This window comes from Furipterus horrens, unplaced genomic scaffold (genome assembly GCF_987537825.1).
Source record: "Furipterus horrens unplaced genomic scaffold, mFurHor1.1.pri manual_scaffold_3, whole genome shotgun sequence".
Taxonomy (NCBI): Eukaryota; Metazoa; Chordata; class Mammalia; order Chiroptera; family Furipteridae; genus Furipterus; species Furipterus horrens.
This window is the reverse complement of record NW_028327173.1, coordinates 90,030,431-90,051,799: the sequence shown is the minus strand read 5'-3', so window position 1 is coordinate 90,051,799 and position 21,369 is coordinate 90,030,431. Positions and strand designations below refer to the sequence as shown.

Genomic DNA, 21,369 nt, shown 5'->3' with positions numbered 1-21,369 from the left:
TCCCACAATTTGTGCACCACATGTAAATCCTACATGCAATCTGTGTGAGGGGATTATCAATTGCGTACTGAAGAATTCTACTTGAATGTCCCTTAAAATCAATATGTACAAATGGAACTCACATCTTTCCTCCCAAACCTCCCATTCTCCTATCATTTTATGAACTCATGTCAGAAACTTGGGAGAGTCCATACTCTTCTATTGTACAATCCCAGATCTAATGATTTGCTGAGTTCTATTGATTCTTTTTACTGTTTATCCAATTGTTCTCCAGACTGTGATCTTCCCAAGATGTACATCTGATCTTTTCTCTCTGTCACTTCCCATTCCTTTTATAATTGGATCCAGCCTTATTCATGGGCCCTTTGGAATTGGGTCCCTGCTTACCTCTCTAGCCTCATCCCTTCATAGTTCCTATGGTCCAGTCATACCCAACTTCTTTTCATTCATTCAGAAAACCTTGATATCTCTCACCTCTGGTTAGTTACATCTACTATTCCATGTACCTGAAACCCTCTCTACCCCTTCCATCACCTGACCATTTCTTGGTCCTCCTTCAGGTCTTAACTTAGACATCATTTTTGGGGAGGTTTTACAAGAAGTCTTTCTGAAGCTCCAAATCTCTTAGAATATGTTCCTGTTATATTGTTTCGGCTACAGAGGCAAGAATGAACTCTCCAAGACAGTGAATAGAGCAAGAAAGAGGGATTTTATTGCCAGCGGTTGGGCTGAGACCGAATCTCCAAAATGGCGCTGACCCCGAATGGGGTTTAGGGCAGGGTTTATATAGGGTCTCTTCCTTCTTCTGTGAGTAGTCGCCTTGGGAAGCGGAGGCTGGGCAGGGCCACAAGAACGTCTTGGCAGTAACAGGAACAGAGATTTGCAGGGCCACAAGGTTATCTCTAGCTGCAGCTGCAGCTGCAGCCTCTTAGTCACAGTCGAATTCTCTGTAAACCAATTATCTCTGCAAAAGGCTAGACATCCTGTAAGACATAACTTCACAAGGGTTACAAACAAGTCATAATGATATAGAAAGGGTGGTAGGGGCTATGGGAAGGAGCTGGGCCGGGGTCTCTCAGCTTGTAAATCACCAAGCAGCTGTAACAATATAAGCTTCGAAAATGTTCTGTATCATCTTAACACTTACACACTGAATATGACTGCCTTTGTACTTTCATGGACTGCCAAGCTTATCTTGTTTATCTCTGTATTGCTTGCACACAACATAGCACAATGCTAACACATGGTGGATAGGTGCTCAGTAACAACAATGGGTGGATGTTGAATTAATGAATGACTGAAGGAATGAACAGATGAATGTGTTTATCTCTTTTGTACATGTTCTTTTCATCACTTGCCAGGATGAAGCAGATTTTTAAAAATATCTCCCCACACTCCAACCCAATTTATTTTCCACATTTCAGTTCAAATTATCATTTTAAAAAGAAATGCTAATCATGTCATACCCTGGTTTAAATTCAATCGCTGTACATTTCTCACAAGATATCATACAGACTTTCCCATGGTTTTAAAGCCCATTAAGATTTAGCTCCTACTTACCTCCTCCCTCATCACCCGTCTCCCAACCAGCCCCACTGACCACTCTTGGCTCTTCTTACAGCTCAGGCTCTCTCTCAGCTCTGGCCTTTCGTACATGCTCCTCCTCCCTTCCCCCCAGCTTAGGAATGACTTCTTCCAGGAAGCCACTTTGGCATCCTTAGTTCCCTGACAAGTAGAATTGGGTGCTTTTCTGTGGTCCCCATCGCACGACAAGGCCTTCAGTCAGCCTTCAATCACAGCCCTTACCAGCCTGCAGGTGTCCACCAGATGATGCCACATGATTCTTGAGAGCTCAGGAGCAGTCTCTCAACCCCAGCACAGTGGCCTGAGTGAAAAAGGTGAGAGGTAAGTAGTGAGATTGTTAACAAAGAGCTATTTTCAAAGTATTTGGGGGATAACTTGTGGCCCCTGATTATAATATTGTGTTACTATCACAACAGTCACCTGACATTGTGGTAGGAGAGGAGGAGGTCAGGCATGGGGGGCAGGGAGAAGAGCCTTGCAAGACCCAAAGTAAGACCAGCCACAAACTGAGGAAAGTAATTAACTTCACTTTCTTTACCTTAAGCTCTATCCTACTTTTAAAGTATAACTAGGAGAGCCTATAGATTTTACCATATTCTTTCATTTATTCCAATCATCTAAAATTTGGGCATAGATTTTTTTTAAATGAACAGAATTACATTTTCAAATACTGTGATTTAAAAGAATCCAGACACCTCACACCCACTTTAAAAAAATAAACCAACCTAAAAAAAACAAACAAAAAACAGAAAATAACATGTCGGCAAGAAGATGAAAAAATTAAAATGAACACAGTATGTTAGTTTCTCAAAAACTAAACATAGACTTATCAGATGATACAGCAATTCCACTGCTGGCTATTGAATTAAAACCAGGGACTCAAAGAGATACTTCATGTTCATAGCAGTATTATTCTCAATAGCCAAAAGGTAGAAATAACACAAGTGTTCATCCATGGATAAATGGATAAACAAAATGGGATATATAGATACATGGAATATATTACTTGGCCTTAAAAAGGAAGGAAAGGCTGACACCCGTTACAGCATGGGTGAAACTTGAAGGCATTATTCCAGTGGAATAAGCCAGACACAAAAAGACAAACACTGTAGTACTCACTCCAGCAGCGTACATACTAAAACACAAATACTGTGTGATTCCACTCATGTGAGGTACTTAGTGTCAGACTCATGGGAATTAAGAAACTCAAATTGGTTGTTATAGAATAGTCATGTGGATGTAAAGGCCTGCATAGGGGATATAGTCAATAATAGTCTAATAATTATGTATGGTGTAAGATGGGTGCAAGATTTATTGGGATGATCACTTATTAAGTCCAACCACGGAAGTGTACATCTGAAACTAACATAATGTATGTCAACTGTAATTGAAACTAAAAAATGATTTAAAAAAAAGTTCTGGCTGGTGTGGCTCAGTGGATTGAATACTGACCTGTGAACTAAAGCGTTGCTGGTTTGATTCCCAGTCAGGGGACATGCCTGCGTTGCAGGCCAAGTCCCCAGTTGGGAGCGTGTGAGAGGCAACCACACACTGATGTTTCTCTCCCTTTTTTTCTCCCTCCCTTCCCCTCTCTATAAATAAATAAATAAATAAATAAAAATTTAAAGATCTAAAAATAAATAAAATCAATAAACATGTCCTCAGGTGAGGATTTTTTTTTTTTTAAGAGCCCATAGATAAGTCCCTTTGTAAAGCAAAAGTCTCATATATTGTGAGGACTCCTCCCTATACTAATCTGTTTTGAAAATTAAAGTTTATGTATATTGAATTTCTTAAAGCCAGCATACTGTAGAAATGTTTTGTTATGAGAGCTGCCCATTTGCAGTCACTTCTTCAAGGAGATTTATGAGAGGCACTCATTTATAAATACTTTATTTTGTGCTTATGTCTAAAAATCACTTTGAGAGTTGTAACCATTTATTCACTGTTATATGTTATGTGTGTGGTGACTAACCTGCTGCTTAATAATGTCATTCTGTGATTATCCCTTCCACGGGAGAGTAGTACACAGATATAGTCCCCTGTCGCATCACCAAAGTACAGTGGGAAAGTCCTGCTCCCCTCAGCCACCTGTGGGAGTGCCAGGGCCCGGTGAGTAATGGACCAGTCAACCACAAATGAGGCTTCCTCTGACTCATCCATACACAAAGCTGCTTTATCTCCTCGCCCCACCCACGTGCCCTCCCTGTCCTTTCCTCCAGAGAAGCCAGGGACTTAGATGAAAGCAGGCACAGTGTGCCCGAGTGCAGGGAGGCTGCCGAATCAGGAGCCGGCTTGGCCCTTGCAGGTGGCCCAATAACACCTCTGTCTGGGCTATGCCTTTCATCTGAGGACCTCAAAGTCCTTAGAAGCATTGACTCTGAATCCTCATGCAGGCCTGGGAAATGAGGCAGGCTAGTTCAAAGTTGAAGGAACTAAGGCACAATGGGGGTTACAACAATGCTCAATGAAAACTCTCAGATTTCCATGTTACTTTTAACCCCCTTCCCCATTTTTTTCCTACTGTTTTCCAGAATTGAACTCATATTTTCAATGGATGGGGAAAGGGAATAACAACTTTGCACATAATATAATCTACAAATAGCAACCCAGTACTTTGGGACAGCCCAGAGAATCTGTGTTTTCATGGCTTTTAGAGAAGCTTTTCTTCCTGCACTCTCTCCTGAGTCTCTCCTTTCTGAAGCTTTGTTTCTTGTAATACCAGCAACTTCTTGGAAGGCAATTGCCTCAGGCTGTAAGACTGAGTGTTTCCCAAATTTTAACCGCCTGAGCATCTTATTAAAATTCAGGATCTGATGGTGGTCCAAGGACCACACTTAAAAAGTATCCAGTAGCTACACAGAGAAAGCTACCTGTAGACAAGTAACTCTTGAGGCCTATCCCTCCCTTCTCTTAGTAGCAGCTTTCTGGGAACTTACAGTATTATGAGTTTAATTATTCTGACTCTTTAGAGTCTAACTTGCAAACTGTGCTAATATTAGCATATCATAGCAGTGGAAGGATGTAGTAAAGTCGTGGTTGTTTAAAGACCATACAAACTAGGGAGATTGTACTATCTCTGATCATATCTCACATGGTTAATAGACATTCTCCTTTAAGAGGTAGTACCAGGTATAATCGCTTGCTAAGCAACATTCCAACACATTAGACTAAAAAAAGTAAACTTAATAGGAGGTTACTTGGAGTAAGAAGAAAATTTACTTTTAAATCAACCATCCAGTGCATGTCAACTACACAGTCCAGGCACAGAAGAGGTTTTACTACGTACATTCATCAGTGTCTGACATGACCTTTCAACCTTATGATGTAATTCATGTTCCCCACCATTGTCAGGGCAACACTGATAACCACCAACTGTGGCTTCTCAACAACCACGGAATGTTAGCGTCAACCAGGCAGTCTCATTTTTTAAGTCTTCCAGCCTGGCTGTTGGGACTCTGGGGCACAGTTTCTAAATAATAAGGTGTACTGCCCAGACTGGAGACTTCAACCCACGGCTGGCCTAGAACAAGAGACATTCACCATGGCAAAAGTCTGCCTGTGCTCCTCTAGCCCATACATCAAGGGCAGAGACAAATGGTGCATCTGGTAATGTCTGCTGTCCACCAGTACGACCCCCACCCCACCCCGTGCCTCCATGTAGGGAGAGTGGTGGAGACAGCGCTGATAGTGCCCCCCATTGTGCTCCCAGCTCAGGTGGAGGCAGCTGGCTTCTCCAATACAACAGATTTTCATCCTCTTCACCAATTCCTGCAGCCTGACAACATAAAACTTTACATTTTTCTTTAATATTGGCAACTATTTCAAATGTACTGAGAAGTGGAGATAATACTGCAAATATGTGTGTATACTATCTTTATCAACTTTCAACATTAAATTTTTTGAAAGAAACTAATGTACAGGTGTAGTTGATTTTCCCCATGTACACCTCTGAAATTTTCTTTCTCTTCCTCTTTCCAGAGCTAACCATTGTCGTGACTTTGCTATTTGTCATTCGCATGTGTGTTTTACACTATTATTTCATGTTTCGTGATAAAAAATGTTATTGTTGTGCATGACTTTATATAAATGGCATCCTACTCTATTCTTGAACACTTGATTTTTTATTTTTTTCAGCAAATATCATCTTTGTGAGATGTGTCTGTGTAGTTCATTCATTTTAATTTGCTGTATAGTATTCTGTTGCATGGATTTAAAATAATTTATTTATTCTGTTCATGGGCATGGAAGTCATGTAAAATTTCCACTCTTACAAATAAGGTTGCCATGAACATACTTGTAAAGTCTCTTTGTACACACGTCCTAGATTCTTTACCTAGGAGTGGAATTGTTGGGACACAGTAGGCACATCTTTATTGGATGCTGCCAGTTTGCTCTTCCTAAATTGACCAGCTTACCCTTCTGCTAGCTGTGAGAGAGTGCCCATCTCTCCACATCTTTGCCAACAAATACAATAGTCAGACTTTTTACTTTCTGGTAGTCTGGTAGGAAGGAAATGGTATCCCCATTGCCTTTGGAAAACAGCCACATTGAGATATAATTCCTATGCTATACAATTCATTCATTTAAAGTGTACAATTCAATTCTTTTTAGTATAATCACAGAGTTGTGCCTCCATCATTACAATCCACTATAGAATATTTTCATTACCCTAGAAAGAAATCCAGCTCCTCTTAGCCATCACCCCAATTACCTCCCTCTTCCCCATCCAAAGCCCTAGGCAACATTGATCTACTTTCTGTCCCTATAGATCTGCCTATCTATTCTAGACATTTCATGCAAGTGAAACCATACTTTCATTCTCTTTACGAATTCCTATAGCCTAACTACATAACAATTTACTTCATGTCTTTATTATTGGGAAATATTTCAATATGTGGTTGGTGTCCCTTTTATTTTATTTATTTTTTTTTTAGTGAAAAGAAAAAGAATTGTTTATTTAACAGTTATACAGATTTAGTTGCCTACTTCATGTCTTTATTATTGGGAAATATTTCAATATGTGGTTGGTGTCCCTTTTAGTTTGAATGTCCCTAATTACTTACTAGTAAGTCTCATAAGGTTTTCATATGCTTATTGTCCATTTGGTGTATTAACCCTGGCTGGTTTGGCTCAGTGGATTGAGCGTTGGCCTGCGAGCTAAGTGTCGCTGGTTTGATCTTCCAGTCAGGGCACATCAGAGAAGGAAAACTCTGACTCCAAAAAACCTCCGCTGCCTTGCGGCATACCTCTTCAGGGGAAAGGCTAAGGGAGTAAACCCCGACAGAAAATCCGGAGCCGGAGTCCCTAAGGCGGTTTGACGTTGTAGTCAACACCGGCAACTCCTGCGGTGCACCTGAAGCCAAGCTGTATTGACTCCGTCTTTCCCTTGGACCCTTCAGCTGCGAAGAGAGGGGGGGTCTGCTGCATGGGCAACAGCAGACCCTCCATATCACCCTGCCCAGGCTCTGTAGCTTCAGCTTCACTGGAGAGGACACTCCAGCGTCATCGCAAGATGTCGATTCAACACGGGAGGAGACAGATACCGTGTCACTCCCGAGTTGGACTGCACAGCCATTCTCGGCGGTGCAGATAGACTCTTAAGAAGCTACACCATCGTCTCTCGAGACGGACGGCTGCCGACGACGACGATTGTCCATTTGGTATTTCTTGTCTCAAAATTGTCAGTTTATATTCTCTTATCCATTTTTAAATGGACTCGATTATCTCCTCTTTTTTATGTGTAGGAGTTAGTTAAATATTCTGTACATGAATCCTTTTTTGGCTGTATATGTTGCAGATGTTGAAGGGCAATCCTCCCTGGACCTCCGTGTTCCTGCACAGTCCAGACCTTTCTCAGTAACAGATACTCAATACTAACATCCTACAAAGATAGAAAAGGCCTCCTTTCTCCCCAGGCCTCTTTACTGGTCAGTTTCTAAAGGTGATAAACCCAGAGCCATTTGTTTACATTCCAACAGGTTATAAAGCCCAGAGACTTTCCTCTCCCCTTCTCAGTAGATTTGCTTACATTAGAGAGCAAAGGTCTCTGTCCCTCTGCAGAGTGGGCGGGATAGATGTGCTGGCAGTGTCTATGCTGCTCTGAGATCCACAGTTTCAGAGTTCTTCCCTGTCACAAGCCCTGGACATGCAGGGTACACCTGGCCCTCACCCTGTCACCTGCTGGGAATTAGCAGTAAAACCAGTATGTGAACAAATAACTGGTCTAGTCTCTGATCCAGAAACCTCATATTTCCAGTCAGGGTAAATAAATGTATATAGATATAAAAACTTAGATATATTCTCTTAGTCTGTACTTTGTCTTTTTTCTACTTATGCTGTCCCCTTTTCTTTTTTATTTTGGTAAAATATACACACATAAACTTTATCATTTCGATGATATTTTTAGTATACAGTTCAATGGCATTCATATATTTACAATGTTATGTAACTATCAACACTATCCATTTCCAGAAATTTTTCATCTTCCCAAACTGAAACTGTCCCCATTAAACACAAACTCCCTGACCCTCTCCCCTCAGCTGGTGGCACCCACCATTCTGTCTCTATGAATTTGACTATATATACATATGTGTGGAATCATACAGTATTTGTCTTTTTGTGACTAGCATATCTCACTTAGCATGTCTTCAAATTTCATTAATGTTGTAGTAGCATGTGTAAGAATCTCCTTCCTTTTAATTGTGGTAAAATACAAATAACATAAAATTCTTAACCATTTTTAAGTGTACATCTGAGTGGAACTAAGTAGCTTCCCATCGCTGTGCTACCACCACCACCATTCATCCGCAGAACTCTTTTCATCGTGCCAAACTGAAACTCTGGCCATTAACAACTCCCCATTTCCCCCTCCCCCTAGCTCATTCCTTTTTAAGGCTGAATAATATTATACCCATTGTGTATATATAACATGTTTTGTTTACCCATTCTTCCGTTGATGGACAGGCACTTGGGTTGTCTTCACCTTTGGCCGTTGTGAATAATACTGCTATGAACATGGGTATGAAAGTATCTGAGTCCCTCCTTGTTTATGTAGTCTTTTAACAAAAAATAAAACAAAATTAAGTTTGAACGCATTCACTTTTTTCACCCTTTCTTTATGGTTTGTGATTTTTATGTTCCATGAAGCATAATTTCCTAAAATTTGCCATGCTTGTATAATAGTCTGCCTTGTTTCTGGATCCCATTACCCCCAACTCAGGCTCTAGGCCAACCCTGCCCAAATCAGGGCAATCAAAGAGCCAGTTTCCACTCAAATCTTATGCCATGGGCCCTCTCATGGGGTTCTCCCTATTAGTACTCCTTGGGTCCAACCCAGCTAGCAACTCCAGCCTCATGTCTGGCTGAGTCACAGGTTCTTCTAATGAATAGTCTTGTGCCTGAGCCCAAACCCCGGGGCCAGGGCCCTGTGTCCTATGCCTGCACTGCCAGTCCCCACTCAGAATGTTTGATTGTCTGAGTTCTATCCCCTGCTTGCTCCAGGACTCCGATGTATCCCACTTCCCAGGTCAGTGAGGTCTCAACTGACCAAGGTCTCGGGTCACGGCCTCTTCCCAGCACTGTTTAGACTACAGCCAGAGGTGCCTGTATTCCTCATGTCAACAAACTGATCATTATTCATTCTACCCTTTTTTGGCAGCACCTACTATGTGTCAGGTACTGCTTGGATGCAGACAAACAAGACCCATGTCCACATGGTGCTTACAGGATGGTTGGGGAGCAGACAATAAATAAGGAAACATATGAACAAATGAAATAGTTACAACCTATGATAAGGCTCTAAAGATTATAAATGGTATTACGCTAGAGAATAACTTGGCCATGGGGATGTTGCTTCTGAGGTGGTTGGGGAAGGTCTCTTGGAAGAGGAGGTAAAAGATCTGAGACCCAAAGGAGGTGAAAGAGCTGGAGAGGGAGTATACTAGACAGAGGCTCACTGCAGCTGCAGGTTTCCAAGGCCGGAAAGAGTCAGCATGTTGCTGCCTGGAACTGAACCTCAGCTCCTGAGCCTCAGTGGAGGCTCCCCAATCCTCTTCACCTCAGCAACCTGCTCTGTTACCTCCAGGGCACTGACCATGTGGCCTGATCCAGGACCCCCATCTGCACTTGTACCTCTGGGACTCTCTCCATTGCAGGCCTCAGCCAAGCTGCTATGACCATTCCCACTGCCAAGAAACTCGTTCAACAAGATTTTGAACAAGAATTTATTGAGTAGCTAACACATGCCCAGCCTGGAAGAACAAAACAATTGAAATCAGAGTCTCAACAGTGTTACTTTTATACAATTCACAAAAGCTGAAAATAATCCAAGTGTCCATGGATGGATGAATGGATAAACAAAATGTGATATAAACATACAAGTAATATTATGTAGACTTCAAACAGAAGGAAATTCTGACACATGACACACCTTGAATAAAACTTGGAGATGTGAAAATTAATAAAGACCTCAACCAATAATGGAGGTGGGAAGGTCTATGGGGTGGAGTGGGGTTCTCAAATCCTACTACTTTTCAAAGGCTGCCCCAAACAAGAAGATGTTTTCTTCTCTACTATCCCAGCAGGAGGAAGGAAGATTTTCTTCTCCCACTCACCCCTCTCCCAATGGCCTAGCCAATAGAGACTGTCACAACCCATCCAATGAAAATCTACTACACATCAGACTCCAGTTTTCCTCAAAAGGACATTTTGTTTATAACGGCTACTCCTAACTTCACTTTTCCTCTATAAAAGAACATTCCTCTCCTTTGTTCTCCGGACTTGACTACGGTTTTGTCATAGCTGGCATATCCCAAATTGCAATTCTATTGCTCTTCCTGAATAAACTCATTTTTGTTGGTAAAATAACTATTTTATTTTATTTTTTAACTATTTTACTTTTAAAGTCACAGGGACCGTTATGCTAAGTGAATTAAACTAGTCACAACAAAAGACAAAGACTGCATGATTCTACCTGTTCTAAGAGTAGTAAAATTCATGGAGACTGGAATTAGAATATTGGTTGCCAGGGGCAGGGGGCAGAAAGGAATGAGGAGTTAGTGTTTAACGGGGACAGAGTTTTAGTTTTGCAAAATGAAAAAGTTCTGGAGATGGAAGGTGGTGATGGCTGCACAGCAGTGTGAATGTACTTAATGTCACTGAACTGTCAGAACTCCATAAACTCTCCACTCAAAAGATTGACCCCTGCACAAAGAGACCAAACTCTAGTGTGGCTTCTAACAACCTAAGGCCTGATCACTGGGAGGACTCGGTTCACCCATGACATCCTGTTTCTGGAAAAACTCAAAACTGCCAAAACAATTTACCTTTGTTCCCAGACAAAACCTAATCAGTCCCTTTCTTAGAGCATTTACCAAAAAGAAAAAAAGCTTACTATTATAAAAGTTATACATCTTTCCTCATTGCAGATGCATATGTTTCTGTTACCATTCGGGCTTATCTTTTTGAAGGAACTAAAAGCCATTCCTTTTAGTTTTGGCCAGGTAGCTCAGCTGGTTAGAACATTTTCCTTACACACCAAAATTGCAAGTTCAATCCCGCGCATACAAACAACCAAAGAATGCATAAATAAGTGGAGCAACCAATTAGTGTTTCTCTCTCTCTCTTTCAAATCAATAAATTTTCTTAAAAGTTAAATGCCAATCCTTTTAACTGTAATCATCAAGAAGGATTGGGCCTCTGGCTTCCAGTGCCTATAGGAGAGTAGAAGCCTAACTTGGATAAAATGCCAGTTAGGGGACACACCTGGCCTACTGTGTTTACAATAACCATCTTACCAGCTTCTTGTCATGTTTAATTCACTTCCCCTTCCCCTGCTCGCTACTCCTCCCTACTCCCTTTAAAATGCCCATTCATATCTGGGGAATCAGAAAAAAAGCTCAAGTTGTTTCCTTACCACAGTAGCCACTAAATAAAATTTGTTTTCGCTGCTTTAACTAACATCCAGTTTTGTTTATTGTTGACAACTATACACTTAAACACAGTTAAGATTGTCAATTATATGTGTAATTTATCACAATTAAAATTAAAAAGTCGTAGTGGAAAAACTTACTTTAAAAACATAAAGAAGGTAGGGGGCTTTTATTCAAAGAGATTGCCTTCTACTGGAAGCAATTTTACATCCAAGGAAAGCAGTGAAAGTGTCACACTTGAGGTACAAAAAAGGGACTGGGGTGTTTGGAGGAGGGAAAAATTACTTCTAGTGTCAGGGTTGGATGGGACAGGGACAGAAATCAGAAAAGCTTTCATAGAGACACATGAAGAAAGAGAAGAGAATTCCAAAAATCCAAGGAGACAAAGCTCTGAGGTAAGAAAGCAAAGGGATGTTCAGGCAACTGCAGGTACTTCCCCTGATGGCAATTGGAAGTTCAGTTTGAAAGGAGTTTACAGGAAGGTAGTTTTGAAACAGAGAACCAAATCAGAAAAGATATTGATTTTGCTCTGTATACAGACCAAGGGGAGCCACTAATGGTTTTTAAGCCGGAAATGAAGTGATCCAAGTCACACTAAAAAGAAGAGTGTCACCCCAAAATATGCCTTTTGAAATACTGGTTATTTTAAAGAAACAGGAGACTCAGAAAGAAACTTTGAACCTTTGAACCTCTGCCTTAACTTGTCTAAAGGAATTCAGATAGAAAAGAACCTGCTTAAAGGGAGGGAGGTATCACCTTAGCATCATGATATGAACTAAGTGTGGCAGACAGGGAAGAATCAAGTAAAGTCTGTTTGTCAGATTCCCCTTTGTGCTGCACTATTTCTGGGAGGCCCAGCAAGAATGTTTACCACACATTTGTTCTTTCTCACCTACCTATGCATTTCCTGCTTTCCCTTTGAAGTCCCAGATCCATGTCTCCCTGTCCTTAGTCCGGAATAGCATATAAGCCTCAACTGCCCTATTTGTCCTCAGGTCCCCATAATCTTATGGAGCCCCCAATATGTACACACATAATAAGTTTGGTTATTTTCTCCTGTTAATATGTTCTTGTTAATTTGATTATCAGACCAGCCAGAAGAATGTAGAAAGGTAAAAGGAAAATTAATTTTCTCTCCCACAACACAAAAGGCAGAGAACGCCATTGGTCTGGTGGTATGCGCTAGAGTGCGCAGAGGCAGGGAAGAAAGTCTGAGAGCCGACGCCATTGTCCACGTGAGCCCCCGTGGGAAGTAGCTTAGAGAAAGGCCAGGGTGGGGCCCTCACAAGCAGCTGTTGTTAAAGATCCAGGGAAGAAAGCGGAGCCAATGGGCCCGGGATGGGGGAAGAGCAGTGATATTTCCAATAGGAAGGTAAAATGCAAGAAGAGGAATATATTTGGGGGAGGAGGGGAAGCTGAGCAGTTCAGATTTAAACTCGTCAAGCTAGAAAAGCCAAAGGAGATCATTAATTTATAAGGTAAGTCTAGTACTGATTCATTAAATAAAAACTTTCATTCTTAAGCTGAAAGGGTGATGTCCATGTTCGAGTTGATCAGGTTAGTAATTTGATAACCACTGCCCAGCCCCACTCCCTCTACTGAAACTGGATCCTCTGGAAATTAGGTACATACTCTAGATTAAATAAGCCAAAAAGAAGATAGAAACTGCACAATAACTCTATTTGTAGGTGTTGCATCACCAGTCCCTGGACAGAAGGATCTGAAGTTGTGCCTAGACTGTGGTTCTCAAACTTTGATGTCGTTGGCAGCCGTCCGTCTCGAGAGACGATGGTGTAGCTTCTTAAGAGTCTATCTGCACCGCCGAGAATGGCTGTGCAGTCCGACTTGGGAGTGACACGGTATCTGTCTCCTCCCGTGTTGAATCGACATCTTGCGATGACGCTGGAGTGTCCTTTCCAGTGAAGCTGAAGCTACAGAGCCTGGGCAGGGTGATATGGAGGGTCTGCTGTTGCCCATGCAGCAGACCCCCCCTCTCTTCGCAGCTGAAGGGTCCAAGGGAAAGACGGAGTCAATACAGCTTGGCTTCAGGTGCGCCGCAGGAGTTGCCGGTGTTGACTACAACGTCAAACCGCCTTAGGGACTCCGGCTCCGGATTTTCTGTCGGGGTTTACTCCCTTAGCCTTTCCCCTGAAGAGGTATGCCGCAAGGCAGCGGAGGTTTTTTGGAGTCAGAGTTTTCCTTCTCTGATGTGCCCTGACTGGAAGATCGAACCAGCGACACTTAGCTCGCAGGCCGACACTCAATCCATTGAGCCAAACCAGCCAGGGTTAAACTTTGATGTAAATAGGAACTTTCTGGGGGTCATGATAAAGGGCAGGTTTTAACTGGGTAGGTATGTGGGGCCTGACATTCCCTCCCTGGTGACCTGGATGCTGCTCTGGGAAGCATGTTTAAGTAGCAAGGGGCTAGAACACACTATTGAGATTTTGAGAAGGCAGGAGGGGAGGAGAAGGGAAATAATAAGATACTTATCTACTCAGCCCCAGACATCAACTGTGCAGCCTCCATCCTGCAAATGCCTCTGAGTTCAAGATTGCCCTCAGGGCAGGTGGACAAGAAGTGGTAAAGAAAGAATGGGAAGAGCTCTGAAGTCAGATAGGCCTGGGCTTGGATCCAGACTCTGAGACTTATTGGTAATGTAAGCTTTGGCAAATTACTTTCCTCTAAAATTCCTCAATCTGTAAATGACATAATAAGGGCTACTTCCCAGAATGGGAAATATTAAAGGAAATAAAGGTAAGCCCAGTTCTTGGCATGTAGTAGGGATTTTGCCATAGCTAAAAGTCTTTTTCCTTTGAAATCTAAGAGAAATCTATTGTAAATAATCCTCAATCGACTTGTTAATAGACTAAAACAAGGACAGAGAGCATGGAGCAAGGATCTAGATGAGGTCCTGACTAAGCTGGTGCACTCTAGAGCCAGCAACTGGGTTCACATCTGAGCTCTGTCACTCATTCATTGTGTCAACTGCACAGGCTTCGGAGCTAAATGGAAATGATAATGGCACACCTCTCAATGCAGTTGCAATGAGGATTAACATGCTAATGCACTGAGAACAATCCCCTTTCACATAGAAAACCTCAGTACATGACAGTAGTAGTTATTATTTGTTTCAAATTAGCAAAAAGTGATCTCTCATAAAGAAGTGTTACAGAGCTAAAGGGGGTTCTTTCACGAGCTGCCTTGGTGTAAAACCCAACGACTAGTGTTGAGGAAAACAGGTCTTTATTTACAATATTCCAACTTGGGGAGGGAAGTGAGCACTTCAGCTCAGAGCCATATTCTCCCACGGGACCCAGCACTTCCCTTGCTCCCCAAAAAGCTATAAGCCAAAAAACATGACCCAAATTTCCCATCCCTTATCTGTCAGCTGTCTCCTTCAGGATCTGGGGTATGATGTCATCAGCCTCCGTATAACAGTCCAGGAAAACATGTGCCGTGTTACACTGGATCTCACATGGTTCTCTCTTTCTGTTCTTTTCAAAGAAGCATGGAGTTCTCCCTTTCCTTTCCAAGTCACATGGAATTCTCTCCTTCCTGCAAACCATGTGGATCTCCTCTCCTCCTCTCTCTAAAATGGTTGCCACCTTATTTTTAAATCCCTGACCAAAGCCTGTGACACAGTGGATGTGGTAACCAGTTCTGACCATTCACAAAACCTTGTGCAGACTCTGTATGCTCTTTCTGCACCATTTCATAGTCAAATTCCCTCCCATCTCCTTGGGGCCTTGGAAGAATGAAAGCTATTTGCATAACTAATACACTAAGACACTAGCTACTAGCCATAGTCATGCAAAGGCATCTTAAAAGCTGTTCCCTTTTACCCACCCCCCAACCCAGGCTCTGGGGATTTTGGGAGACCCTTCATTCTATAACAGAAGTAGTCAAACACCATCTTTGTGCTTCATAGCTGACCACCACCCTCAATTCTATACAAGAGGTTGTAGACTCCAAAAGGGAGTTAGAGACTGAAGAGGAAATTTCTTTGGAATAATTCCTTTTTTTTAAATTTCACATGAGGACATGTTTATTGATTTTAGAAAGAGAGGACAGGAGAGAAAAAGAAAAAAAACATCAATGTAAGAGAGAAACATTGATTGGTTACCTCCCATACATGCCCAGACTGGAGATAGGACCTGCAAACTTTTAACATATGGGATAACATTCCAACCAACTGAGCCACCAAGCCAGGTCTCTTTCCACTCCTTCTCCACATGGGCGTGGGAGGGAGGAGGGCATCTCTCCTGCTTCAAGGCTAGGGGAAGAACACATAAGAGCGCCAGTTGGAGAACTTGACCTGTGTCCCTTCAAGTTTACAAGACACACCATGGACAAAGGCTGGACGAAGACTCATGTCTCAGAACCCATCAAGGCAAGAAGCCATGGCTGACATTGGGAACAGCCTCAACTTCTAGAGTTGGTGAGCTGTTCCCAAGGATGAGAGCTGAGCCTGTCTAGAGAAAGCTGGCCTGAAGTTGTCACAGAATCTGCCCAAGAGGGTGACCTAAATGGTCTAGGAGAGGTCAGCTGACAGACACTGCCATGGCTAGCTGGTGGAAGTGCATTCACCTGTGCTAAGGAAAGTTTAGGGGAGAAACCCTCGGGGATCTGTTCTACTGAATTTTGGAGATTGAACAGCACTAAAAATCTCAAAGTGTTTCATGAGATAAAATCAACTGAGCATCTGCCAAGCCGAGGGAACTTTGATGTTAGCTCAAAATAGAACAACTCCAGGAAAACTTCTCTTATTACCCTTACCTTTCTAGCCTACTATCTCCTCCCCATCTTACTTTGATCCTGGAGGGGTTAGAATCTATGATTAGCAAGTTGTAGAAAGAGTGTTTGAATCTCAAGGTGAGAAAGTATTGTTCATGTCTCCTCGCTCTCTTCCCTAGTAGAGGCAGCCAGCCTAAATCAAAACAAAACTGTAGAAGAGAGAAGGCTTTAATTATAAAATGAGGTGCAAAGATTTTTGCATTTTGACTGTTACACAAAATTGGACATTTGAATTACAAAAACAAAACTGATTTGCAAGACTTGAAGTGACTGGAGACTTTTTATCATCTGAGAGTGACCAGGCAAGGTATGGGATCTGCTCTAAGTATCACCTGAAGGATGAGGAAAGGAGTCCAAAAAGAAGGTTTTAACAGGCTGTGAGGGTGTGAGAGGGTGAGGATACTGCTGTTTCTCTTGCCTATCCACAGCAATGGTCAGTGTAACACAAGGGCAACAAGTCAACATACCCTGAGCAACTACAGAGCTGCTGGCAGCAGTTCCCATTAGGTGGGTGAACAAAACTGACTCGTAAGCCATACACTGATTCCTAAAGGGAATAAGTGGTGAAGAGGGGAAGTTTCCAGTACTCCAAGCTAATCAATGTGGTGTCATTTCAGAGCTTTAAGTTTTGGGGTTTCGTGGTACTTCTGACACATTTGTACCCAACCATGGGTGATGCCACAAGCACAAGAGCTAGAGGTTATTGAGGTTCATCTCAATTGTAATTTCTACAAGTAGAGACTATATTGCTCTAGAACAAATTACCCCAAATTCAACAGCTTGAAAGAATAATGGACACTAATTATATCACACAGTTTCTGTGCATCAGGAAGTTGGAAATAGCTTGAGAAGGTAGTTCTGGTTTAGAGTCTCTGAGGAGGTCATAGTTAACATGTCAACCCAGGCTGCAGTCCTCTGCAGGCTTGGCTGGGGCTGGAGGACCCACTTCCAGTTAGCTCAGTGATAGGGCAACAGCAGACCCTCCATATCACCCTGCCCAGGCTCTGTAGCTTCAGCTTCACTGGAGAGGACACTCCAGCGTCATCACAAGATGTCGATTCAACACGGGAGGAGACAGATAGCGTGCCACTCCCGAGTCGGACTGCACAGCCATTCTCGGCGGTGCAGATAGACTCTTAAGAAGCTACACCATCGTCTCTCGAGACGGACGGCTGCCGCCGCCGCCGACGACGACGACAAGGGCTATAGCAGGAGGCCTCATTTTTTTAACCAAGTGCACCTCCTCATAAGGCTGCTTGACTGTCCTCATAACATGACAGCTCACTCACACAGAGCAAGGAGTTCAAGAGAGAGCTCAGGAAGTCACCATGGTTTTTCAGACCCTATTTGGGAAGTCACATACTACACTTAGTGCTCTCTTCGATAGCAGCAAATTATTAGGTCCAGTCCAAACTCAAGAAGAAGGGAATTAAGCTCCACCTCTTAAAGAGAGGGTGTCAGTGCATCTGTGAGCACCACAGAGACTGACTTTTCTCTCCTGCACAGAGGAGAGGGAGGGAGAGCAGGAAAGAAAGAGGTGCCAAGAGTGGAAGGGCCCTTGTCAGTGAAGCTGAGGTTCCCAAAGCACCAGTTAGGGCAGAGTTTGATGAGCTCCTTAGAGGTTGATTTCAAGGTCATAAAAAGATCTGAAGTAAATCACTGGTGATAGTCTTTATAGAAAAAACTGGGGATTGGGGGGAGAAAAAGTAGGTAGCATAGCAGAAGGTATTGTAGGACAGAGCTATTAAATCAAGGACTTAATGAAATGTTCCAAGGAGGCACCCACATAACCATTGTTTTGGGATTACAACCCCACAGTAATTACATCTGGAATTTTTAAAAAATTTGAAATGGTAAAGGGATTTATTTAAGAAAAATAAGATCAAAACTTTGAACAATAAAATGACAACAAACTCAAAATTATCAACAACTGAATCTAAAAAATAAAAACAAAAACAAACTAAGCAAACAACCAGAAGAGGAACAGAATGATAGGTATGGGGATCATTTGGAGGGTTGTCAGCGGGGAAGGGAGACGGGGAGAAATGGGGAAATGGTGCAGGGACTAAGAAGCATAATCGGTTGGTACAAAATAGACAGGGGGAAGTTAAGAATAATATAGGAAAGGGAGAAGCCAAAGAACATAAAAGTATGATCCATGGACATGAACTAAGGGGGGATATGACTGCTGGAGGGAAGGGGGTACTGGGTGGAGGGGAGCAAAGGGAAAAATATGGGACAACTGTAACAGCATAATCAATAAAATATAATTATAAAAAATTACAAAGGAGTGAAAAGACCCAAGTGTCCATCAGTAGTGGCCTAGTTAAATGACATGTGATATTATACACAAGTTAGAAGAATAACAGAGATCTATATGTACTGATATGTAAAATATTTTTTGTCTAGTGAAATAAGCAAGGTGCAGAGCCATGTGAATATCTCCATTTATTTAAAAGGACAAGAGGCAAGAATATTTACATATGTTTGCTTGTATGCACAAAACCTGCAGAAGTCACACAAGAAACTGATAATATTGCTTACTTTTGTAGAAGAGAACTGAGTATCTGGGGGAAGAAAGGGTGTGAGAGAAAGACTTTCTTTTATATCCTTTTACATATTTTGAATCTTGAAATATATGACTAAAATACCAACTCCAGAGGCAGGGGTAGGGAGAAGTTTAGATTAAAAATGAAACAAATTGAGTATGCCCCAAGCTGAGAAGTGAAATCATGGAAATGCAAAATTCTTTTCATTTTTTAAAATTAAGATATAATTCAGATATCATAAAATTCATCATTTTAAAATGTATAATTCAATGGTTTTTAGTATAAACAGAAAGTTGTGCACCATCACCACCATCTAATTCTAGAATACTTCATCACTCAAACGGAACCTCCATATATACTAGTGGTCACTTCCTCTGCTCCCTCCCACTAGTCCCTGATAAACAGTAATTGGCTTGCTTGCTTGCTTGCTTGTTTTTTTAACATTTTATTTATTTTTATTTTTAGAGAGAGGGGAAGGGAGGTTAGAGAAAAAGAGGGAGAGAAATATCAGCGTGTAGTTGTCTGTCATGTGTCCCCAACTAGGGACCTGGTCTGCAACCCAGGCATGTGCCCTGACTGGGAATTGAACCAGAGACCCTTTGGTTCACAGCTGGCTCTCAATCCACTGAGCCACACCAGCCAGGGCAATCTACTTTCTATCTCTATAAATTTGCCAGCTCTGGATATTTCATATGAATGGAATCAAACAATATGTGATTTTTTTACAACTGACTTCTTTCACTTAGCATAATGTTTTCATGCTGTAGCACATGCCAGAACTTCATTCGTTTTTATGGCTGAAAAATATTCCATGGTATGAATATACCCATGTGGTTTGTCAGTTGATGGACAGTGCATTGTTTTGACTTTTTGGCTATTCTTAATAATGTTGTAGATATGCACAGTGTTGGAAGGACACTTGACGTGGGGTGGTAAACACATAATACAATATACACATGATGTATTACAGAGCTGTACATCTCAAACCTATATAATTCTACTAACCAATGTCACCCCAATAAATTCAATAAATAAAATAAAACAAAAAATTTTTAAAAAACAACGCAAAATTCCCATTCACATCAATTTAAAGGTTTCCTAATACTCATAACAAGAATTGGGAAATATCCACATGATGGATATTTTCCATACACATTTTCAAACACATTTAAAATATATTCTGGTTCAACTATGAAAAAGTTAAATTTTCATTTAGGTCAATTTTTCCTTTTCATCCCATGCCCTTCTCACCCATCTTTCTTGTTTCTTCTGGTTTTTTCCTCTCTTCTCTGTCTGATGCTACACTCAGACCCTCTCCTTTGGTGCATTCCCAGTCCCTCCCTTCTCCCTCCCGCACACCGTGCTTCTTATAGCATGCACTTTTCATTCCCTCTGTTTGCCAGCATGTATAATCATCATTGCTAAATTAATTCATCCTGGAAAAAATGTAAAAGCTGACACACCCGAGCTTTCTTTGAATAGTCATTTTTGCAATTAGCTCTTTGCCTGCAGGCCCAGGGGTTTGTTGAAACTCGCCCTGCCCCCTTCTCTCGCAAGTCTGAAGCTGTGTTATTTTTCAAGCCCAGGTTTACTGAGCCCCAGAGACGCCCTTAACAGAGATTAGGATCAGCACCAACTGGAGGGCAGTGTTTATTTTAGCTACAAACAAGACCGCAAGACACAGGAGGGAAGTCACACGCGCGCGCGCACACCTACTCCCTCCAGAGGAAACTTTTTGCCTGGAGTTTCCTTAGCGTCAGCGTAAACACAAAAAAATAAGAGCTCAGATTCCTCCACTGCCATGTCTGTCCATCCAGGCTCCAGAGAGAATTCTCTCTGAGTGTGGAGAACAGGCCTTATTTACAAGAGTGGCATCCCTGGCAGTGAGAGATCAGAATTTCAGACCAGTGAATGAAAGCTGTTTGGATTTTTAAATTATAAATGGCATTGCCCTATCAGTGGCTAAAATGCTCTTCAGTGGAATATAGACACATTTTTTAAACTATATCACGGGGAGGGATATGATTGCGGGAGAGGCGGTGGGTTGGGTGGGGGAGAGAAATTAGGGGAAAAGGGGACAACTGTAATTGAAAAACCAAAAAATAAAATAAAATAAAATAAAATAAAACAGCAAACAAATTGTGTGGAAAATTCAAAAAAAAAAAAAAAAAAAAAAAAAACTATATCAATGCCTTTATATTCCCGCTCTGGGAATAGTCAGCATGTGTCTCACCTGAAGGATTGCAAGAGTTGATTGCTCTTTTCTACTCTTGCCCTGTGCATCGTCCTACAGAGTGACATAGATTAATGCTCATCCCACATTTCCGTGTCAGTCAGACCCCAGTTCTAAACCATTCCGTGTCTCCCTGGTACCAGCTGGACAAAGTGAACGGACATATGAGATGGGCCACAATTAGGTCCTTGTCTGTCCTTCCCTGTCCTCCCACACATACCCTCTACTCCATCCAAACAGGTTGACTCACTCTCCTCTGAACACCTCAAGCATA

At 41.9% G+C, this 21,369-nt stretch overlaps 1 long non-coding RNA gene across 2 annotated transcripts; it reads right to left on the bottom strand.

Moving 5' to 3' along the window:
* Positions 1 to 909: 909 nt before the first annotated feature.
* On the bottom strand, positions 910 to 20,188 carry LOC150015487 (uncharacterized). 2 transcript variants are annotated; one of them, XR_016510008.1, is made up of 3 exons: positions 20,114 to 20,188; positions 1,807 to 1,885; positions 910 to 996 (listed from the first exon to the last, which is right to left on the bottom strand). It is a non-coding gene; the product is annotated as an uncharacterized LOC150015487 (long non-coding RNA). The 2 variants fall into 2 exon arrangements; XR_016510009.1 differs by having other exon boundaries at positions 910 to 983.
* Positions 20,189 to 21,369: the final 1,181 nt, after the last annotated feature.